Source organism: Salmo salar, chromosome ssa09 (assembly GCF_905237065.1).
Source record: "Salmo salar chromosome ssa09, Ssal_v3.1, whole genome shotgun sequence".
NCBI classification, from domain to species: domain Eukaryota; kingdom Metazoa; phylum Chordata; class Actinopteri; order Salmoniformes; family Salmonidae; genus Salmo; species Salmo salar.
This window is the reverse complement of record NC_059450.1, coordinates 62,754,488-62,769,067: the sequence shown is the minus strand read 5'-3', so window position 1 is coordinate 62,769,067 and position 14,580 is coordinate 62,754,488. Positions and strand designations below refer to the sequence as shown.

The window sequence follows — 14,580 nt, the reverse complement described above, 5'->3', positions numbered from 1 at the left end:
ATAAGATTATTTCATTCATTCAGATCTAGGATGTGTTATTTTAGTGTTCCCTTAATTTTTTTGAGCAGTATATTTACGGTGTCCATATTAGGACAGCCTAAGTCTGACCTGAAGGAAGTGCTCTCCTTTCATCTCTGCACCATAAAAGGAAGGTGTGGTAAGTTGTCATAATTGGCGGGGGATCTGTGTATTTGAGGGGGTGGACGTGTGTGTTACATGAATACAAATCATAATCTCTATGGTGAACCAGCGATACAACAACCTGATGCCCTCTAGAGCTTTTAGGCATGATCTTATCGCAAAACCCTTTAAAGACCCATGGGCTCTCTCTCCTCTTCCCTCTCTCGCAGAAAGAAAGCATGTTCCTCTACAAGGTGCAATTGCCACATGGCGGATGAAACCCTTGAATGGGACTTAACCCAGCAGCATCTCATGAACCAAAACGTAGGGAGACTGGCCACTGACGCTTGGGTGGGAAAGTGACAATCTCAACATAAAGAGTCTTCAAGGCATGCCCATTGTTGAAACATACAAACATCCACGACGTGGTCTACTGCTCTGGCAGTATAGCCCTGAAGGGAATTGAGGATCAGTGACCTACACTAACAAGACTAAATCCAATGCCCTGCTGAGAAACTATTCATACACTGGCAGTCATGGCTATGGGAATCTGTCTGGTATATAAGATATACTATAGTGTTGCTGACATCCAACCCAATCCAAAGGCGATAAAAAATCTGAAATTTCATTTCAGTATTTTTCTATCAAATTTTCTGTTATTCTTTCGAGTTGTTTTTTTCTGATTTGTCCAAGTCCAATAATTGGATAAGTGTCTGAATAGTCAAAATCATGAACATTATGTCAATGAAAATTTGAAAACCCTTTCTTGGACTAACACAAAAAGAAACATTGGATTTCAGAATCAAATTTACAAGTCAAGATTAGACATTTGCTAATACTCAGCCACTCAACTCTAATCCACTGTGCCAACTAAGACAACATCCTTTACCAGAACAACATGGCTTACCAGGACAACATTGCTTACGAAGACAACAAATGCGGCAAGGAGTTAAATATTCAACTGGCTCCCCATCTTGATACCACACACACAGCACTTTTGTAACCGTCTAAAGAGCAAAGCGTTCAATACTCTAAATACCAGGCTTCGCTGCTGGAAACCGATGGCAGAGAGAAAGAGGGGGTAGGTGGCAAAGTTGTCTTAAGGCCACATCAAAGTGGCTGATGAAGGCTAAACACAAAATGGATGGTCCTGCCATTAGACTTGTGCCCGTATCAATCTTATAAGGAATAACGATATAGGCAGGTTATTACAGTTTATACATATTTCATTACATGTAATTAGTAAATGAGGAAGTGATAGTCCAGTATTAGAACCATGTTATGACTGTAGAAATGGGTTGTTGTGTCCATGTTGGGATGTTTGATGCTAAAATGTATTAACCTTTATATAAGTTGAAGGTCTCATGACTTTCAATGTCTCTATGTTTGATAGTGCATTCTACAACAAAAAAAGCACATTGAATATCATATGTATTATAAAATCACACATTTGTTGCACCAGTCAGTCACCTCCTAAGTAACTGCTGCAAAAGCCGTAATAATAACCTTTGATGTTACTCACACATACACTATGTGTTCTGCTTCTGAAAACATAATAGAGCTTAAGTAAATGTGCTGTCAGATGTGGGAAGCTAAAAGTGTAGTTGGATAGCAGTGTTTAGACAACTTGCTAGCAAGAGAAGACAAGACAATAGACTCTTAATTTTGCTTTCACCACAAATGACAAGACAACAACAAAGTAATAACTAGTGATTACAGGCTATTGCGAAATGGTATAACCTGCTGTAGCCAACTAGCTAGCTATGTGACTTTTTCTCCATGACCAAAACATGATGTTCTATTTTAATAAGCTGATATGGGAATGAATACACAAGCAGCATATCAAACTGGGGTAATACATTTAATTATTTCACATGGAGATGTCGGACGCTAAAACAGCTAGCTTGCTATGTTTGTAGCCAATGTAACGCCAATAAGCCATGGTATATTGGCCATATACCACACCCCCTTGTGACTTATTGTTAAGTATATTACTAGAACTACCCAATGCAGCAACATATAACCCAGTGTTCTTTGAAAGCTTACATTTTTTAATATACATTTTGGACATTTAGTGGAAGTAGACACCCTTTGCAACAATGACAGCTTTGCACACTCTTGGCATTCTCTCAACCAGCTTCACCTGGAATGCTTTCCCAACAGTCTTGAAGGAGTTCCCACATATGCTGAACACTTGTTGGCTGCTTTTCCTTCACTCTGTGGTCCAACTCATCCCAAACCATCTCAATTGGGTTGAGGTTCGGTGATTGTGATTATGGAGGCCAGGTCACCTGATGCAGCACTCCATCACTCTCCTTCGTAGTTAAATAGCCCATACACAGCCTGGAGGAGTGTTGGGTTGTTGTCCTGTTTAAAAACAAATGATAGTCCCACTAAGCACAAATCAGATGGGATGGCGTATCGCTGCAGAATGCTTTGGTAGCCATACTGGTTAAGTGTGCCTTGAATTCTAAATAGATCACAGACAGTGTCACCAGCAAAGCACCCCCACACCATCACACCTCCTCCGCCATGCTTCACGGTGGGAACTACACATGATGGGATCATCCGTTCACCTACTCTGCATCACACAAAGCCACGGTGATTAGAACCAAAAATCTCAAATTTGGAGACATCAGACCAAAGGACAGATTTCCACCGGTCTAATGTCCATTGCTTATGTTTCTTGGCCCAAGCAAGTCTCTTCCTCTTATTGGTGACCTTAGTAGTGGTTATTTGCAGAAATTCAACCATGAAGGCCTGATTCATGCAGTCTCCTCTGAACAGTTGATGTTGAGATGTGTCTGTTACTTGAACTCTGTGAAACATTTATTTGGGCTGCAATTTCTGAGATGGTAACTCAGAAACGTATCCTCTGCAGCAGAGGTAATGACAGTTTCATTATAGCGCTTCATGGTTTTTCGACTGCGTTGAAAAAACTTTCAAAGTCCTTTGAATTTTCCAGATTGACTGACCTTCATTTAAAGTAATGATAGACTGTCGTTTCTCTTTGTTTACTTGAGCTGTTCTTGCCATAATATGGACATGATCTACCTTGTCGCAACTGATTGGCTCAAACGTATTAAGAAGGAAATAAATTCCACAAAATAATTCACACCTGTTAAGTCACACCTGTTAATTGAAATGCTTTCCAGGTGACTACCTCATGAAGCTGGTTGAGAGAATTCCAAGAGTGTCACGTCCTGACCAGCAGAGGGAGTAGTTGTTTACTATTTTGGTCAGGACGTGGCAGAGGGATGTTTTTTTTTTTTTGGTGGGGGTTTTGTGTGTGTTGTAGAGGGGTGTTTGATTTATGTGTTCCTGGGATTTGGGTGAATGTTCTAGGTTAGTATGTTCTAGGTTGTATTTCTGCATTCTGTCTAGTTTAGGTTTTCTATGTTTAGGTTTGGGTGCTGGACTCTCAATTGGAGGCAGGTGTTTCTCGTTGCCTCTGACTGAGAGTCCTATATATGGGTAATTGTTTGGTGTAGTGTTGTGGGAGATTGTTTCTTGTTTTGCATGTGTGAGCATGACAAGACTGTTTTGTTGTTTGTGCGTTCTTTGTTATTTTGGTGTTCTCTTGATTTAAAATAAATACAAGATGAGCATCCACATTCCTGCTGCGTTTTGGTCCTCCATTCCCGACGACAACCGTTACAAAGAGTGTGCAAAGCTGTCATCAATGCAAAGGGTGGCTACTTTGAAGAATCTGAAATATAAAATATATTTTGATTTGTCTAACATTTTTTTGGTTACTACATGATTCCATATGTTTTATTTAATAGTTCTGGTGTCTTCATTACTTTTCTACAATGTAGAAAATAGTAATAATAAAGAAAACCCTGGAATGAGTAGGTGTGTCCAAACTTTTGACAGGTACTGTATGTCTGACTATCTCTGGATAGTGTAGCTCAGTCCCATGTACCTCAGTTGGTAGAGCATGGTGCTTGCAATGACAGAGTTGTGGGTTTGAATCCCAAGGGGGAGGAGTATGAAAATGTTTGCACTCACTACTGGAAGTCGCTCTAGCTTCTGCTAAATTATGTAAAATGTAAAAAATGTAATAGTGCCAATACAATATTGACATATTCGGGGTAACTTGATGCTAGAGCAATTAAAAACAATACAGTAAAAGTGACTGCTAAACATTAACAATATTATTTCTACATTATTTTAATGTAATTAAAGGGATTAGAGCAAGCAGGTTGGCTATATTCATTTGCATATTACAGTATATTAAAGACTACAAGGCAAAACAGATCAAAAGGACATGGCTAGTCACTAAACATTAAAGGTTTGAGACACTCATCTGTCCCCTATATTAATTAAATTGCTAGGGAACCACTATCAGATATCATTTAAATTGGTAAAGTACTCACTAATGGGTGCAACAAATACAGCCTCTAACAAATCATATCTTAAAATATGTTAACGAGTGAGAAACAACAATACCATGCACCCACTTGTGTTCAAATGTTTTTAGCACTCCAAAAAATGCGTTATGGGAACTGTATTCTGAATTACAATAAATTACTGGCAGCAATTTGTCAGTAAGTTACTGTAGAGTTTCACCATAAGATTTGTAGAATTCCTTTAATACGGTATATTACTGTATTCTGTTGGGGGTACAGTATTCTCACTCACGGGCGTAACAAATATAGCTACTTACAAGGTGAGCCTTAAAATATGTTAATAAGCCAGAGCCTCTTTCTCTGCCCATAACATTTCCCACATTGCACCATAACTAACACTGTAAAACACATTTACAGTATTTTCAAATCAAATTTTATTGGTCACATGCGCCGAATACAACAGGTGTAGACTTTACAGTGAAATGCTTAAATGCTTAAGCATTTCACTGTAAAGTCTACACCTGTTGTATTCGGCGCATGTGACCAATAAAATTTGATTTGAAAATACTGTAAATGTGTTTTACAGTGTTAGTTATGGTGCAATGTGGGAAATGTTTATTGGTCACATGCGCCGAATACAACAGGTGTAGACTTTACAGTGAAATGCTTACTTACAAGCCCATTCCCATGCAGACTTAAAAAGTAAGACAAATATTTTCTTAATAAAAAAGGAAATAGTAACACAATAAAAACAATAACAAGGCTATATACAGTTGAAATTGGAAGTTTACATACACTTAGGTTGGAGTGATTAAAACTCGTTTTTCAACCACTCCACAAATTTCTTGTTAACAAACTATAGTTTTAGCAAGTCGGTTAGGACATCTACTTTGTGCATGACACAAGTAATTTTTCCAACAATTGTTTAGTAAGATTATTTCACTTATAATTCACTGCATCACAATGCCAGTGGGTCAGACGTTTACATACACTAAGTTGACTGTGCCTTTAAATAGCTTGGAAAATTACAGAAAATTATGTCATGGCTTTAGAAGCTTCTGATAGGCTAATTGACATCATTTGATTCAATTGGAGGTGTACCTGTGGATGTATTTCAAGGCCTACCTTCAAACTCAGTGCCTCCTTGCTTGACATCATGGGAAAATCAAAAGAAATTAGCCAAGACCTCAGTAAAAAATTGTAAACCTCCACAAGTCTGGTTCATCCTTGGGAGCAATTTCCAAACACCTGAAGGTACCACGTACATGTCTACAAACAATAATACACAAGTATAAGCACCATGGGACCACGCAGCCGTCAGACCGCTCATGAAGGAGACGCATTCTGTCTTCTAGAGGTGAATGTACTTTGCTGTGAAAAGTGCAAATCAATCCCAGTACAACTGCAAAGAACCTTGTGAAGATGCTGGAGGAAACAGGTACAAAAGTATCTATATCCACAGTAAAACGAGTCCTATATCGAATATCATGAGAAGGAAAATTATGTGGATATATTGAAGCAACATCTCAAGACTTCCAAAGTTGTGGCAAAATGGCTTAAGGACAACAAAGTCAAGGTGTTGGAGTGGCCATCACAAAGCCCTGACCTCAATCCCATTGAAAATGTGTGGGCAGAACTGAAAAAGCGTGTGCGAGCAAGGAGGCCCACAAACCTGACTCATTTACACCAGCTCTGTCTGGAGGAATGGGCCAAAATTCACCCAACTTATTAGGTGAAGCTTGTGGAAGGCTACCCGAAACATTTGACCCAAGTTACACAATTTAAAGGCAAATACTAATTGAGTGTATGTAAACTTCTGACCCACTGGGAATGTGATGGAAGAAATATAAGCTGAAATAAATCATTCTCTCTACTATTATTCCAACATTTCACATTCTTAAAATAAAGTGGTGATCCTAACTGACCTAAGACAGGGAATTTTTACTGGGATTAAATGTCTGGAATTGTGAAAAAATGAGTTTACATGCATTATGCTAGGGCGTATCTAAACGTCCGAATTCAACTGTACAAGGAGTACCAGTACCTAGTCAATGTGCAGGGGTACGAGGTAGTTGTGGTAATACAGTATGTACATGTGGGTGGGGGTAAAAGTGACTAGGCAATCACGATTTTTAATAAACAGAGTAGCAGCAGCGTATGTGAATGTGTGTGTGTGTGTGTGTGTGTGTGTGTGTGTGTGTGTGTGTGTGTGTGTGTGTGTGTGTGTGTGTACAACATGCAGTGCAAAACAATTAAGATGAATAAATAATAAAGGGGGTCAATTTAAATTGTCTGGGTAGCCATTTGATTAACTGTTCAGCAGACTTATGGATTTGGAGTAGAAGCTTTTCAGGTGCCTTTTGGTACCAAATTTGCGCTAGATACCAAGTTGTGATGCAGCCAGTCAAGATGCTCTCAATGGTGCAGATGTTTAACTTCTGATGTCGCATGCCAAATCTTTTCAGTCTCCTGAAGGTTAAGAGGTTGTTGTGCTCCCTTCACGATTGTGTTGGTTTGTTTGGCCCATAATAGAAGGAACTTAAAGCTCTCGACCCGCTCCACTACAGCCCCGTCGTTGTGAATGTGGTCATGTTCGGCCCTCCGTTTCCTGTAGTCCATGATAAGCTTTTTTGTCGATGAGGGAGAGGTTGTTGTCCTGGCACCACACTGCCAGGTCTCTAACCTTCTCCTTATAGGCTGTCTCATCGTCATCTGTGATCAGGCCTACCACTGTTGTGTTGTCTGCAATCTTAATGATGGTGCATGAAATCGTGGGTGAACAGGGAGTACAGGAGGGGACTGAGCGCACACCCCTGGGGGGCCCCTGTATTGATGGTCAGCGTGGCGGATGTGTTTTTGCCTACCCTCACCACCTGAGGGCAGCCTGTCAACGCATGCCTTGTGAATGTCAGCCTTTTTAATGGTTTTACTCACATCGGCTACGAAGAGCGCAATCATTACCTGAGATTACTGTAGATTACCACTGCATTCTATAGTGTTTTACTGTTTAAAATACAGAAAGGTGTTAGTGTGCTGTAAAATAAATGTATGGTATTTTTACTGTGTATTCTATGATAAACTACTGCATTCAGTTTATACAGTGTCATACTGTTGATTAATACAGTAAGTTACTGATAAAATGACAAAAACGCTGACAGTGTACGTCCTCTCACCCCCGCTCCCGACACGTAACCCATCTGACCCTTACTAATGCCTCCTGTTGACAGGGTCACTGTCAACAGGAGTTGTCCACGATCTGTCCTCAAGCCCCAGCCTCTCCTCGTGTGCTCTTCCCAGAGGGATTTGCACTGCCACCAATGGTCACTCTCTCCCATCCACCACTGGAGCGGGGGACAGAGGATTCTGCCACGCCATGCCCTTGCTGGCCACGGTGTGCTCATGCGGCAAGGACACTGCCCTGGTTTCATGCACTTAATAGAAAACAAGTTTCCTTTTGTTTATGATTTTCGGTGGGTGAACTGTGAAACCATCACTACCTTTTGGTAGCACTGCTGCTACAAGCGAACCACATTTTAGAGAACTAGTGGTGCTCCATTTCACAAACCAATGTTTGGCTAAGCACTTTGATAGGAGTCAATGACTATTTATAAATGATCATTGGAGAAAATAACATCTACATACTGTAGCTTGGTATCCATTAGACTTGATCTCCAGTCAACACAAGGTCCTCTTACAAATGTCTTTAAGAAAGCTGGCTGTCTATACGGTACAGATGTGGGACATCTGAACACTGGAATAAACATGTACACTATGTAAAAAGCCAGCATGCGCTTAGTGGCCCGATTTGTGTAAGCATGTGGCTAAGTAAAGCCTGAAATGTATTTATAATTAGCCTGAAATGGATTTATCAGCGGTGCATCTATCAGCCTGTCAGATATTGAATATACACCCAAGGGATCCGTTTAGCAAGAAACAGTGGAGGAGAAAGCGTATTCAAGCCCAAATGAAATTAATTTCTGAAAACAGATGGAAGCCAGTCATTCATGTTGGCGCTAGACATGCCAACAAGACACTGCATGTGTCTCTTTTCATAATGACCTGCATATTTCTGTCGCCAAGCCCACAGTATGACAATGCCATTCAGGCTCCTCACTGTACCCGACAAAGGTCATTGTGTCGAAAAACCTGAAACCCAATGTTGACAGAACAGAGAGCATTGATTTTCCTATTCCTTAATGGACTGTCTAAAAATATGCCACTGTGCTCGGGCCACGTATTCCCTTTCACACAGCTCAACCACGCTACTTCTGACAGACAAGTTAACCTCCTATAATGGCAGAATTTTTGCTGGATAATAACAACTCTGTTATATTACAGTAATGTTCTACAGAGTGCTTTCAGACAGTTGGGCAGGAGGCCTAAAGTATTGACATTTTAGGATGCGGGCATTTAAGAACACTACAGTTAATTGCCCGGGACAGAAAGAATATCTTTTAATGTCCACATAAACGCTGAGACGCCTGCGAATCTCAGAAGAATGCATAGAGGATGCTCTGGTAGAATTTCCTATTCTAAATCAATGCATAGAGATACCTTCTAATGGCTAGCAAACATTGAATATGACTGAATCTCTAGAGCGAAAGTGGGCCTTCTTATTCATCATTGAAGGTCTGACAAGTCCTCTTGATGTATGAGTAGTTTATAAATACATAGCAACCCAGGTAATATGACTTAAGTGCAATCGTTCCAGTTCCTCTGTTGCTACTCTAACCATGATTGTCCAATCCTTCCAAGTACATCTTACACATGTGCTGTATTACCGGAAGTCTTCCTTCCCTGAAGTAATCCCTGGCTTTTTTCTCACTGATGCAGAGTGGTTGCTATTAGCCTTCACTGTCGTGCCTGTAAATGTATCCCTCTCACTAGTCACATTTAGTTCTGTAGAACTCTGAAGTGCACTGTTTTTGCGTGACCCATCTGCACATTCTAATTTAATTGGAGTTTAGTACAACTGCCACACTGGTATACAATATAGTATCATAATCCTAAAAACGGTATGCTTGTCTGCATCTCGGCTAAAAATCAATTACATTTAGTAATTGCTTGCTTTCCTAAAGTCTAGCAACCTTGTCAGCAGGCATGCCAGCTAAGGTAGTTAGACAAGTTACACTAACTGGATTGATAGCCTGAAATGGCTTGGTAGCTAGTTATGAGGTTGGGAGATTGGGAACCTATCTAGCTGGCTAGCTAAAAGTGGCTAGTATTACAGAGAAACAACAAAACATTGTGTTTTCATTGAAAACAATCCCCCTATTCTTTCTGCAAACACATTCTGGTTAAATTGTAATAAGTAATATTGGCTATAAACAAGTCTTAACAAATTCCTGATTAAACTATAAGGCATAATTCACAATATTTCATCTATATGATTCCAAAACGCAGAAATGATTGAAAATTATTTATTATAGCTGGAAGCACTTATGTCATATTTCAGCTGCTTAGTGATGAGCATTTATACTGATTCAAACCGTACCTGTATGTAATAAATCAAAAGCACAGCATTTTTGGCATCAAAGTTGTTTTCTTCTCTCATTTCTACCCCTTGCTAATGTGTCGTCTACGATTCTGAATAATAACTGGGAAAAAATGATAACTCCCTCTATGCTCCATCCATACTATATGATTCAGTGGATGTATTATTCTACTGAAATGGAAGACCAAGTCTTTGACTCATTTGCCAGCATCAGACAGAAAAAAACAGACCACACCTTTTTCCTTTACAGGAGTTGGAGACACACACGCAAACAAGCATACGCACACAAACATAAACACACACAAGCGCACACACACACACACACACACACACACACACACACACACACACACACACACACACACACACACACACACACACACACACACACACACACACACACACACACACACACACATACACACTCAGATGCAAACATACCTGGACTAAATCATTTACCAGATTCAAAAAGCTGTGAAAGCAAAATCGCCATTGCTTATTGACAGTGAAAAGCAGTACAAGGTTTAATGAGATCCAATTCAGATCTTCCTTTACCCATGTAACCCCGGATCATAGTCTGTGCGTCAGTGCTGACATAGTTAACACTCAATAAAACATCAAAGCGGATGAAACGCACAGCTCTGGACACACATACACCCACACACTCAACACATGCACACACACACGTCTGCCATACTGCTCATTAGATTACACATATCCCTGGACTGTGCAAACAAAAAGATGAAAAGCCAACAGTCTCTTTCATGAGGTAACATGTGAAAACACACGTTAATTCCAATTCCAGAGCTTTCTCACATTGATGGGCAAAATCCTATATTTGAAATATTGTTTTCTTTTGTTTTATTTAACTAGGCAAGTCAGTTAAGAACACATTGTTATTTACAATATCGCTTGACCAGCATTATATTACACATAAGAAATAGCCAGTCCTATTGGTGGACATTTAGCAACTGTACCTCGGGAACTGTCTTCAACTTCCAGCCCCCCTCTCCTGCCTGGTACACCCCCTCTAGCCCCCTGTTGGTGTCTCTAGAGGCAAAAGCATTTAGTGGTCACTGGTTTGCATGCTACACGAGGTAGCATCATAATAATCCTCCCCAGCAGGGGCAGGCTTTGACAGGTACAGGCTATTTATTATTCAATTATTTTCAATATTTCAGGGCAGACAGGATGTACATGCAATCATAAATATTTCAGCCTGTTCCTACAAAAGATATATCGCTAGGGAGGTGCTGTAGATTCACTCTAACGATGCTGCATTATATTTATAACCCCCTCTTTTATATCCCTCAATCATCCTACCAATCATTTTCTTCAAATTTACATTCAACAAGGACCTTGAGGAGAGAAAACACATGCTTATCTACATGTTTCATCACATTTTCAGCTTAGCAGGAACAAAGATGGGCATGACCGTGGGACAGGAACGATGCATTGCATTACAAGATTTTTCTTGAAAAACTCGCAAGGAACTGATGGCAGAAGTACGATGTGGGGCATTTAAGACATTCGGGCAGCATTCGAAACGACGAAAACAATCTGTTTGCTGTCTGCTGCGATAAAGGGGAAAACAGCCCTTCATATGCAGAGTGGCCGTGGCTGTGCAGCTGCGACTCGGTGGTGGGTGGTGGTGGTTAAAATACAAAAGTAATCCCATGGCCCATAGATATGGCCCTTACAAAGACGAAGACAAACACCAGTGGTAATTATGACCTTCCGCCCAGGCTTCCTGCTGGAAGCCACGATGCAGAGACCGAGTCCCCAAAGATAAATGGCTTTCTACACTGGCATCATATCAATCATGCATAGGGATAAGGTATGAGGAAGAGAAATCACAGAAACTTTTCACATCTTATTAGTGTCATTAACAGCCCGGTGATGACTCAAACACACATACCTTTCCGTCTGATTCTTCTCCCTTTTCTCTTCTGCTGCTGAGTATTGCAGTTACCTAACACAGGAGGAGTATAGTAGCTGGTTGGCTGATACACAGGGAGAGTTGAAGATAGGTCCTTACCTTGAAATGCTATCCAGGATCCAATAGTCCACAAGATTAGCTGACTGAAGCTGAGAGCTCCAAAAAAGAAAATTATGCTCAAGTTCACCTGGAACAGGAGCCTTTGAATTCAAAATACCGTAAAGCGTTTTTTTTTTTCTCTAAATGATGTCTTTCACTGCTGTGTGCTCCTACTTCCTTTATTTCCCTGGTTGTGCTGTATCTTTTCTGTTGCGTCCCGAGGTATTCCACCTTATTAAACCCAAATGCTGATTGGATCTTCTCCTCTTTTGTTGCAGACAGGAGGGCAGCGATTAATTGTGAGATCCACAGAGGGAGAACACTCCTCGTGCGCACTGGCTTCCCTGCAAATGACTAGAGGTAGTCTGTGCTCTCCACACCTCGAAGATGGGAGCTGTCCTCTGTTCAGCCCAGCATTGGGGGGAGGGGTCCCCCAGAGTGCAAACTTTCAGACACCTCTCATCACCCAATAGGAGGTAGAAGTGGATAGCAAACTCTTCTTGAAAAATATTCTCTATTTTTCCCCTTCCAATTTGCCTTGTTTTGTAGCTCTCCTCCGTAGAATGCTGTCCGCTGAGAAGTGGAAGAATGAATGCTGCTCTCTCTCTCTCTCTCTCTCTCTCACACACACACACACACTCCCCTCCCTGCAACTCCCACCGCCTTGTTTTTGCTCCCTTCATCGCTCTCTCTCTCCTCCCTCTTGCTCTTACTCCCATCTCTGTCGTCTGACAATTACCTCTTTGGCATTCACAGTCATGTCAGATAGAAAAGGTTCGCCGCCTGCACTTCTTAGGATCCCTTAGGGATACAAATAATGGTCTGATAAATATGGGAAGCTAAATAGAGAGTGAGTAAAGAAACAACATGAACATTAATGAAGGAATGAGGAACGAGAAAGTGCAAGCCTCTGACTAACCTTTCTTTTTTTTCATTATTAACTAACTCCATGGAGCTTTGGTCTTTTTCGTCTCTCTTCTGCAAACTCCTTGTAGTTGATGTTGGCCAACTGTCAAGAGAGATTGAAGAGGGAGACGAAAATAGCAGCAGTAACAGACCAGTGCTCTGAATCAAGGCAAGGACAATCCACGAGATGTAGCAAACCATGGATTTTTACAATTAGCAGCCTAAACAAATTTCCAACAATTCCCTTATCACTTCGTGCACATACACACAGAATATTACCCTGGACACGGAAGCTGAATAAAACAATATGCACAACAATTAGAAACAAAAGAAATAGGTCCCTGGAACATTTCAAGTGGAGCATCGGCATGTATCTAAGCTATGTCTTTACACTTGATTGCTAAAGTAACGTTCAGGCGTAATCCGTTTGTCATGTACTTAGGCATAGCATGACAGCATGTGTGTGTTATTTTTACAAGCCAAGCATAAATAATGACTGATGATTATCCCCTCAGAAATTAAATTGCTGGGAATCGTGCCAATGTGAGAAATGTCTTTTTTTGTTTACTGCATTTATTTTCTCACATAATCTTCACGCTTTCCTAACATTTATCCAACAAGACTCACGTGACTGATGCTCTTATAACCATGTAATGCAGTAATTACTCTAGTGACAACATGTTGTGACAGTTAAGATAATGTTGTTACTAGAGTAATTACACAGGTAAAAGAGAACCTTAATGTAAAGTGTTACAGATAAGGACATTAGATCATGTTTTACGTAGATCGTGATAACAGGAAGGAGCATGACCTTGATCTCTATAAGTCATCTAACTATGAAGCTAAAGGATGAAGAACCCTCAACCGGTCCACTGAGCTCTGCATCATCACCATTACACTCCTGTCTTTCCTAGAAAACACATCCATTGGCACACTCAATCACAGCCAATGGCACACATCCAATGGCCCACCCAACTACCGACTCCTTTCGATCAAAGAGTGTGGTTGAAAATGTAACTGGAACTACTCACATCACAGACCAGCTATCTAACCATTATAATACAAGAGACTGAATCATTAGCAGGTTTTTAATGCTCACTCCTTTCTTTACTGTTGAACTACAATCATGTACTGTGACAGTCATTTCTATTTTATAACGGTGCTGTTACATTGCACCAATGATAAATAGCAATGTTTTACAATGTGCTAGAATGGGATGTCAAAGCAATCAAAATGCAAACATAAACTCCTTAAAATCTAATTGATGGGCTCCCTGAAGAAGACATAACAACCCAGAAGTGAAATGGCTAGACGTAGGACATGTTTTGACATTGGAGTCCAAGTTCTTAAAGGACAGAAGCCAGACCCAAGAGTGCTCTGTGTGGACTACAGTGCTCGCTCTACAGTGTCCGCCTAATGTGGGACAGCTTGCAGATAAGCCCGGGTAAGCCTTCTGGCTCAGACACCGGCACGGGCCTCTCCGCATCTCATTATCCAGGTGGTGCCATTTCCAACACAACTCTCCATGGTCCAAACCTACATTCCTCTAAAGAGCAGTGGCACGCACACAGCTCATTTGCAATTCCGCGAACATCATTAGGACTCAAGTTGCTTTGCAAACTGCTCATATCCAGGGCATCCTATTTATGTTATCGTTATACATAAGAGGT

General features: G+C 40.7%; 1 protein-coding gene across 1 annotated transcript in view; it reads right to left on the bottom strand.

Moving 5' to 3' along the window:
• The window catches only part of LOC106611587 (leucine-rich repeat and immunoglobulin-like domain-containing nogo receptor-interacting protein 2), a 467,988-nt gene extending 455,346 nt beyond the window's left edge, over positions 1 to 12,642 (bottom strand). Inside the window, exon 1 of the mRNA XM_014211957.2 lies at positions 12,005 to 12,642. The gene's annotated coding sequence lies outside the window, so the exon portion shown is untranslated. The remainder of the gene's footprint in view (positions 1 to 12,004) is intronic.
• Positions 12,643 to 14,580: the final 1,938 nt, after the last annotated feature.